The sequence below is a fragment of the Miscanthus floridulus genome, chromosome 6, assembly GCF_019320115.1.
Source record: "Miscanthus floridulus cultivar M001 chromosome 6, ASM1932011v1, whole genome shotgun sequence".
NCBI classification, from domain to species: domain Eukaryota; kingdom Viridiplantae; phylum Streptophyta; class Magnoliopsida; order Poales; family Poaceae; genus Miscanthus; species Miscanthus floridulus.
Window position 1 is genome coordinate 70,332,091 of NC_089585.1, and position 10,730 is coordinate 70,342,820.

A 10,730-nucleotide genomic window follows, 5' to 3' on the forward strand; every position below is an offset into this window, starting at 1 on the left:
TCGAGGTTTGCACCAAGTCAGGTTTGCACCAAGTCCCATGGCGGCCTTGTCTGCTAGCAACCGGAGACATTACAATATGTGCAACACACAAGATCTACTTTTAAAACATCTAGATAAAATATTTGCAACAACATATGTATGAAAACAGATGAAACAATTGAAACATGTGTTTGAAACATGCATGTATAGCCATTTACAACATGTGCAACACCAGATTAACTTTGAAACATCAAAATGAAACATTTGAAACAAACCTTCGGAAACACTTGAAACATAGGCTTGCAACATGCATATATTGCCATTGCAACATATGCAACATCTCAGATCGACTTTTGCAACATTCAGATAAAACAATTGAAACACAAAGTCTGAAAACATCTAAAACACTTAAAAATAGGCGTTGCCGGTGACCATGACCTACCTGGTGCGGGACTGTGGTACCAACGACAACCTCCTCTTGGTGGCGCAGTGCATGCCATGGCCGCGACAGCGCGAGGTGGATTGGGGCACGGTGGGGACACCCCGCACGACGCGGCGTGGGATTAGGGCGAGCGCGACGCAGGATGGGGTGTGGCAGGGGATGGCAGCGGTGGGTAAGGTGGATTGGGGCCAGTGGATGGCCCATCGTGGCTGCAGCAGGTAGATAACGCAGTGGATGCGGATGCTACGGGCAGTGGACGCGGACGCTGTAGTGAAAGGAGCCGCAATGGCCGGGAGTGGGGAAATGTTTAGATGACGCAAAGATTGAAGAGTTACGTTGCGGACGTCTCGAGTGGACGTAGGCCCGTTGATGTTGAGCCGAAGCCGTGTAGGCCCAGAACAGCGCGTCAGGTGCGGACACGCCCAGTTGGACGCCCTCACATGAGCATTATCATATTCGTAAGCACTAGTCTGATACAGCCATACAGGCAATGTCGTTCAACCTAGCATTCAGTGCACAGGGACGGAGTAATCCGTAAATAGAAGGGAATACAAGTGTATGCACAATTTTCATTCGCTTGCACGTAGATGTAATTATCCAAATGTCAACTAAAATTTGTGCAAATGCTAGCTAGACTTTTTTCCCGATAGCAAGAGTGACTTGAAACCTCCCATTACGAGAACTTTATCTCTAGGATCACTGATGAGTGATGACTCATACGTTGCTAGGGACACACAAATTTTGAATGTAATAACCATGCATTGTTTAGAAGCACATAAAACATGTACGACGAACTTGATGAATAGATCACTCAGAAGACACGCAAAATCAAGATGCTAGTCATCAGTAAGCTAAAATTGCGCTAGCCAAAGACACAGTCCAACTCACACAGATTTATTTGCAAAGATAAATGTCACCAAGCGTCCAAGCCCGACTATTATATATCCCCTCACCCAAATATAAATAGGCATTTTATTTCTCTACCCAGCCATACCGTACCCTACCCAATACACTAGTACAGAAACAGGCTTTCCTCCTCGTTGGGAAACCCCTTCAGTCCCGGTTTTTCAACCAGGAGCACGAATCCAGGACTAAAGGGCCCCTCCTTTAGTCCCGGTTTCTCACCCAGGACTAAAGGGGTAATACCAACCGGGACTAAAGAGGCCTCTCGGCCTGGCCACATGGGCCGGCCCTTTAGTCCCGGTTGGTAATAATGCCAACTGGGACTAAAGGTTTTCTTTTTTTTTCTATTTTCAATTGATGATTCGTTTTGGTTTTCGAATAGGTTTTCGAATACGCATTCTACGCTGCTAATAATATACATATTCTACACGCTTATAATATTTGAACATTTTGTACAAACTAAAGTATGAAACTAACGTATATATTACATGCATATACATATATTGTATGTTATTTTATGTACATATAATATGTATATATATATTACAAATAAAGCTTGTATTGTATATTCTATTATATCCTTGGGATAACAAATTCACTCCATCTGGTTTGGCTTTCATGTTTTGTTCACGTCATTATAGAACTCGCCGGTGGGGTTTAAGACCTGGTCATTAAGAAATCCTGCTATGGTCTCTTGAATTGCTTTCAGTTGGTCACGCCGTATGACTTTTTCCTTCAACCATAGAGTCTTCAGTAAAAGTTAAAGGAAAAGTATTAATGTATATATATATATGTGTGTGTTGGTCACGTGATTACTTATATATATGAGCAATAAAAGAAATTATGAATATATGAATATATTTATATGACGTACTTTCAGGGTCTCTTCAGGAGTTCTTTTTGCGTACGACATGATGAACTCACAAACATAGTATCCGTAGTAGTTGTTCCCCTATTCTTCCCTCAGAACCCACTTTTACGAGAAAAAAGATCCGGTGAATTAAAAGCATGCATGGTGTTAATTGAATTATATATATATATATATATATATATATATATATATATATATATATATATATATATATATATAAATATAGCTAGTACTTACTTTGTGTGCGATTACATCCAGTGGCGCTTTGCAATGTTTTATGTGGTGTTCCTCAATGAAACTTTTCCAAACATTGCACCCAATAAAATAAAAAATTAATTTGGCCTTTAATAATTGTCGCAGTTAAGAGATCGGGGTATATATAGTTGCTAGAGAGACCAAATTACCCTTGGATAATATCTATCATGTCTTGGTACTCTGTTTACTCTTTTCTTAACGAGTCTAAGATGCTCAATCGACTATTGGCCATATTGATGACCATCAATATCCAGTGATTGCTGCATATGTTTTTATACACAAATATGATCGACATTAACTAGAGTCAACATATATATATATATATATATGGGAAGCAAATAATTGAACAAATATCCATATGATCGATATTAATTATTTAACACTCACTTGAAGTTGTAGGGGAAGAGTATGTCCTTGTTTTGCTGGTTCACTAAGAACCTCATGAGATTTTTCTCGAGTTCAACTTTCCATTGAGGCGTGGGATTAGGGTGTTTGAATACGACATTTGGATCAATGAAACCAACATCATTATCCTTTCTCTTTTTGAGTTCTGTCATCTCATATCTGCATATATAAAAATATAGTGTGAGGATATATAATTTATATATATACATGTAGCTTTATATATATACACTTTAATAGTAGAAAATAATCACACTTACAGACAATAGCAGCTAATGAGACTTTTATCGAGAGAGTCCAGGTGGCATAGTTGGTGTAATTCTAAAACTCGACATATATAACGTCATCGCCATGGAAGTAATGTTGGTTTCGAACTCTAACAGAAACAAAGTTCTCTCCCCGTTCACACGCCACGATTTACCACTTGTTTAGCAGGTACATTTGTGTACCCAGTTCACCAAAGGCCTCAGGGTTGTATAGACTCTTTTCATGTTTAAATTTCTTCCAAGGATACACTTTCAGAGCAGATGGTCCTTCAGCGAGCACTTGGGCAAGGTCCAAACCGGTATCCTCATAAAACTGAGCTAGGTCCTCAAAATCGACATCCAGTACATCTAAGTTTGAACCATATTCATTACGAATGACAAGAGGGGGGACTGATTGTTGTGATTGTTGTCCGAGTTGTGCAACACCTTTCCCTACTCTAGTCTTTTTCTGAGCCGCCTCAAATAACTTGGTGAGAGAGCGATCGTAGTCCAATTTTGGCAGGGTCTTTTGAGATTCCCACTTTTTCTGGTCCACCTTCTTTCTTAGAAGATCTGGAGGTAGGTAGAAGTATGGTTTCTTCGATTCTCCCTCGCTTCTCGTTGCTTTCTTACTTTTTCAAAGAAACTGCTCACATCTTTTTGTACTACAGCATTTAATTTCTTTTCACTTTTCTTGTAAGCCAGTTTTTGGGGAATAACTAGATTAGAGGAGGCTTTCTTCTTTACCAGCTGATGGGGCAATGGCTTCGTTTGTGGGGCGGACCTCTTAGGAGCTGGCTGCTTCTTGGTCATGAAGGGAGGCGGGGCAACCGTTGGAGACCTCCTTGGAGGCATTGGAGACCTCCTTAGAGGTGGCGGCGGTGGCGGCGTTGCATAATCATTATCTAGAGCACTATGATGATCTGGAGATTGAATAATTGGACTTAGGTTGGCGGAGGCCTTGCTGTGTGAGTACAAAAAAGAATAATTAGTTATAAGAAATTGTTATTATTAATCATGCATGTCAATAGAAAATTAGTGAAAATTTTGTTTTGTTCACTTTTGTCTGCACCTATTATCTGGCAGTTGAGGAAGCGGCAGTGGACTAGAGACCTCAGGAATAATGATGTAGCGCTTGCGCCATAGTATGAATGTCTTCTCTGCTTCTCCTAGAGTCTTCTCCCCATCACCTCCTGGAATGTCAAGAGCCAGATCACTAAAACCTTTGTTAACTCTATCCACTAAGACGCTAACATATCCAGGTGGTATTATTGCCCCATGGATTCTTGGTGTCTTGGTATGATCTAGAGGAGAAAAAACATCGAGAGCCACTATGATTGTGGCATTCCCTTTTGGAATATGTAGCACACATGATGTAAATGGTGTAGTGATGTCATCCACGGGAAAACATAGCATTGCGTCATCTTGATTTGGCAACTCTGTGGAAGCGCAGCTGCTTTTCAACTGATCAGAGGGGCTAATATTAATGTTGATTCCTAGATTTGATGCCTTCCTTTGGGCACTCATTGCTATTTGCACTTGCTTTATGATTTCGTCCTGCATTCTAGCTTGCATGTCTTTTTCACGCTCCTGTGGTTGAAGCAACGCCTCCCATGACTCACGAACATATTCCTCCAACCTGCTGATCTGTGCTGCTTCCTCATCCTTCCTTCTCTACCGGCTTCTGTAGGTATCTCTGTCATTACGGAAACTATGCTCCCAAGAAATGTTCCGTCCTAAACCTCTCGTTCAGTCACTGTGTTCAGCAGCCCCGATGGCATACGTCAGTTCATCTTTCTCTCTATTGGGCCTAAATGCACCAATAGCTTTAGCTTGTAGAGCATAAGAAAATCTTTGTGTTGCTCTTTTGAGTTTTGGGCCATGAACCAGCTTCCCGGTCTCTAGGTCCAGTCTTTCCCCATGAGCGAAAAACCAATTCTTCGCGCGTTTGGGCCAATTGAGTGATTCTGGTGTGATACCCTTGGCAAGAATGTTCGTTTCCATTTTTTCCACTTGGGAATGGCAGTCGCGTAGCCACCTAATCCCATGCCATGGTGGTATACCTTCTGTCAGGCATTCTCTTGGTTCCTTCTCACCCGTTCCTCACCATCTTCCAATGTCTTGTACTATACAAAATCATTCCAGTAGGGCCTCAACTTCGTGAGCGGGCCACTAGTATTGAAATTGGGTGTTAGGTTCTTCTTGATGTATTTCGTGTATAGGGATTTCTTCCAAGTCTGGAATTGTGTGGCCATCTTCTTCATAGCCCACTTTCGAACTAGCTCCTTCAATTCATCATCATTGATATCATCATAATCATCCGCTTACAACATGAAATGTTGAAGGATACCATCCCAAATTAAATTCTTATCCAGATCAAAGACAAAACTAACATGAGGCTCATTGATCTTTTGCTTCCATTCATGGGCACTGATTAGAACTTTGTCCCTTGCAAGGCACCCACAGTGTTGCACGAATTTCCTTGCATGTGGACCAAGTGGTTCTCTTGTCTCAATATTGAATTCCGATATTATGTAGCGCCCCTCCAATGGCTTTTTTGGGCCTCGAATATTTTTTCTTTTCGCCGTTGTGGTCGTTGATCCAGAGGGCTACGTTTAAAATATATATATATCATGTGTACACATAATAGATGATAGATATTCAAATATATATATATAATATTCAAATATATATATAAATATATATACCTCGCCAGTATTTTCTTGCACAATATTTTCTTGGTTATCTTCAAGAGACAGGTATTGACTCCCATCATCTGCATCCTGCTAGTTACCATCGGCAAATTGAGTGTCGGTGTTGATAATATCCATCATTTCTTCATCCACGTTGTCTCTTGGGGTAGCCATCTAGCTTTTACACCACTAGATATATCTATAAAAAATAAAAACTATGTCTATAAAATGGACTCCTGCAGGACGTGCCACCTCGAGGATAGTAACATTTGTAGATGACATTTGTAGGCCTGAAGTTATCAAACATCCATCAAATTCTAGCTCAAAAACATGTTTAAATAAATAACCATCCGTACTAGTTGACCTTGCTTACGTGATCATCTCGGCAAGCATTTCTCCACTGAACGGCACCGTACTAGGCCACGGAAGAGCTCCGATTCTATGAGGAAGGGAACACGGTCTTCCACGACCGTTGCCACTCTCCCTCGTAGAATCAAAGCTCCTCTTTGATGTCCATTACCGCTTGGTAGAGAACATGCTAGCCGAGATGAACACGGTCCGCAAGTTCAACTAGTATGGATTTTCTATAATTTTCTAACTATTTTCTAAGTTTTTCATTTCATGGAAAAATTAATTCTAAAAAATAAAAGGCATGATTTCTAAGTATTTCATTTCATGGAAAAATTAATTCTAAGTGACCTGCTTGACATCGGCGAGCTCACGGGCGTTTTATGGAAAAAATAATTCTAAGTGACCTGCTCAACAAAATTGAGAAAAAACACACGCTCTCATGCCATCACACATCTTCTAAGATCACGTAAGCTTCCATACTAGTTGACCTTGCTTACGTGATCATCTCGGCGGGCAATTCTCCAACGGACGGCATCGTACTTAGCCATGAAAGAGCTCCGATTCTACAAGGAAGGGAACATGGTCTTCCACGACCGTTGTCACTCTCCCTTGTAGAATCAAAGCTCCTCTTTGACGTCCGCTACCGCTCGGTAGAGAACATGCTAGCCGAGATAAACACGGTCCACAAGTTCAACCAGTACGGACTTTCTACAATTTTCTAACTATTTTCTAAGTTTTTCATTTCATGGAAAAATTAATTCTAAAAAATAAAAGGCATGATTTCTAAGTGATCTGCTCGACATCGGCGAGCTCGTGGGCAGCGGCGTCCGTGCCAAGGAGGTGGAGGTATGCCTGCCCGAGTACGAGAACTACGTACCTTGCTACTACAAAGTCACGGACGCCTTCGAACGTCTCGGATCTAGGGGGCAGCGTTGTCATAAGCTACCACGCAAAAAGAGGAAACAATGAGACACCAGGCCACACCTGTGCTCCACTGAGCTTGATGGCTCAGCGCAAAATCTGCATTACAAGATTGCCGGCACGAGGGCTCGACACACGCATCCATCCGATTACAAAAGGTTGGAGCAATTAATCCATCACAAACGGATTATGGTGGCAGCGGTGGCTCACATCCAAGGTGTCAAACATGAGGTCCAGCTCCTGCAACCACCCGAGTAGCTCCAACAACTTGATCGGACTCTGGATGCAACAATATGAGAGCAGAGAAGATTCAGTGCTAGTTACCAATGGAACCGGCGGCAATAAAAATGGAGGGACCTTTTCTTGGTCGTTGAGGAGGACGGCCTTGATGCATTCCATCTCGGCGAGGACAGGATCGTTGAGGAGGATGGCCTTTTCTTAGTTGTTGAGGAGGATGGCCTTTTCTTGGTCGTTGAGGAGGACGGTCGCGTCATCATCGGTGATGACGAGCGAGGTGGGCCAGGGACGAGGACGACACAAGGCGTGCGCTGGCCAGCTGGAGAAGAAGCGCGCGTGCATGTGGGGCCGGTGACAGCGTGCGCACATGACGAGGTGAGGCTAGGGTGGTCACCTGGGGGCGGCGGTGCTGCTAGATCGGATCGATCTGGTGGAGAAGATGAGGCGACAGAGAAGAAGGCTTGGCGGCTACTGGATCCGGTTGGAGAAGAAGGCGGCAGAGATAGAGAAGAAGAGAACTAAGGGGGAAGGGCGTGGTTTATAAAGGGGGACCTGTAGTCCTGAGTGATGGTTAGAACCGAGACTAAAGGTTCTTTAGTCCTGGGTGATGGTTAGAACTGGGACTAAAGGTCTGACCTTTAGTCCCGGGTGTAGCCACGGCCCGAGAGTAAAGGTGATTTTGGCGGGCCGCGAAAACGCAGCCCATCTTTAGTCAGTCCTGGGTGATGGTTAGAACCGGGACCAAAGGTTCTTAGTCCTGGGTGATGGTTAGAACTAGGACTAAAGGTCTGACCTTTAGTCCCAGGTGTAGCCACGGCCCGGGAGTAAAGGTAATTTTGGCGGGCCACGAAAACGCAGCCCATCTTTAGTCCTGGGTGGTTGGTCCACCCGGGAGTAAAGGTGGGCTGCAGTTTGGCTTCCCGCCAGTTTCTAGAAGTTTTTTCCTTTTTTATATATTTCTTTTATATAAATATGCAGAGAGTTGTTAATTGCCTAGTAAATAAAATATTAGCAAAAAAATTACAAAAAGAATTCCGGGACCTGGTTTTGCATTATTGTACATAAGAAAAATCTATAACCTAAACTCTTTTGTTTTACCGTATAAATATTTAACATAGTGTAAATAATAATCAAAATTTTCACCATGCAAAAATGTACTACTTAATTAAAATCATTAAAACTATTGTTTTTCGATAGAAAATTAGTTTTCACATCTTATTGACGTTGATCATTTGTTTTTTCATCACACATTCTCCATAGGAAATCCACCGTCAAGCAGAAAATTCATTTAAATCGTAGAAAATACGAATACATAACAGAAATATGAATACACTATATATATCAAGCGGGCATAGTAGTGAACTTCTTCTTAACGTATATCCCTTGGTTATGATTGCGTCGTAACCATAGAGTGTCCTCATTATTTAGCTGGATGCTTGGGTCTTTGTTCACTGTGAAGGGTGGAATTCGGTCATCCTTTTCATAATCTTCTGATATGTCTGACTTGTCTTCAATTCCGATGATGTTTCTTTTCCCTGAAAGAACTATGTGGCGCTTTGGCTCATTGATTGGATCGTTGTTGTTTTTCCCTCTCTTCGGTTTTGTAGAACACCTGATTTACATCCTTGGCAAGGATGAATGGTTTGTCTTTGTACCCAATATTGTTGAGGTCCATGGTTGTCATTTCATACTGGTTGTCGACTGCTACCCCGCCTCCAGTCGCCTTTACCCATTAGCACTTGAACAAAGGTACCTTAAAAGTAGGTGCATAGTTTAGTTCCCATATCTCCTCTATGCGGCCATAATATATTTGCTTATTTCCATTAGGGTCGGTGGCATCTATGTGGACACCACTGTTTTGGTTGGTGCTCCTTTTATCTTGGGCTACTGTATAAAATGTATTCCCATTTATCTCGTACCCTTTGTATGTGAGGATATGCCATAATGGCTGCCTAGCCAACAAATACAGTTGCTCATCAATACTCTCATCACCCTGACATTCTTTTCGCAATCAGTCGTTGAAAGTTTCCATATGCTGACGCGTAATCTAAGCTTTAGACTTCCCTAGAAACTCAGATCGGAGCAACTCTTTATGTGTCTCGATATAGGGACCAACCAAGGAGGAGTTTTGTAGAACTGTGTAGTGTACTTTATTAAAATAATTGTCCTACGTACCAATATATGTTTTCTTCCCTAGTGTCCCCTTTCCACTTAGTCTCCCCTCGTGTCGCGATTCAGGAACACCAATTGGGTCAAGGTCAGGAATTAAAGTCAACACAAAACTCAATGACCTCCTCTGTTCCATAGCCCTTGGTGATGCTTTCTTCTGGCCGAGCACGGTTGTGAACATATTTCTTTAGGACTCCCATAAACCTCTCAAAGGAGAACATGTTGTGCAGGAACACAGGACCGAGAATGCTAATCTCCTTGACCAGGTGAACTAGGAGGTGTGTCATGATATTAAAAAAGGAAGGAGGGAACACCAACTCAAAGCTGACAAGACAATGAACCACATCATTCTGTAGTTTAGCTAGATCCATTAGATCGATTGCCTTTGAGAAATTGCATTGAGGAATGCACATAGCTTCATGGTGGCTAGACGTACATTTGAAGGTAGAATTCCTCTTAATGCAACTGGAAGCAATTGCGTCATGAGCACGTGGCAGTCATGAGACTTTAAGTTTAGAAATTTCTTCTCTGGCACATTTATTATACCCTTTATATTCGAGGAGAATCTAGATGGTACCTTGATGTCTGCTAAGCACTCAAACATGCTTTCCTTCTCTTCTTTGTTAAGAGTGTAGCTGGCAGGACTTAAGTAATGGTGTCCATCATCTATCTTCTCTGGATGTAGGTTGTCTCATTCTTTCAAACACCGTAGGTTCTGTCGTGCTTCAAGTGTGTCCTTAGGCTTCCCATACACACCCATGAAGCCTAGCAGGTTCACACAAAGATTCTTCGTCAGGTGCATCACGTCGATCATGCTACGGACCTCTAGGACTTGCCAATAGGGTAGCTCCCAAAATATAGACTTCTTCCACATGGGTGCGTGACTATCGGCGTCGTTCGGAATAGGTTCGCTGCCATGTGCCTTTCCAAATACTATTTTCACATCCTTGACCATATTGAGTACATCCTCACCAGTTCGGTTGCCCGGCTTGGTTTGGTGGTCTGCCTTACCTTTAAAATGCTTGTCTTTCTTTCTTAGGGATGATTCGTAGGAAGAAATCAACGATGGCCAAGGTACATGACCTTTCGATATTTTTTCAGGAATATACCTTTAATGTCATCGAAACAGTACGTGCATGCATTATACCCTTGTTTGATTGTCCTGAAAGATTACTTAGAGCAGGCCAATCATTGATTGTTATTAACAACAATGCTCGTAGGTCAAAGTGCTCCTGTTTGTGCTCATCCCACACACGTACACC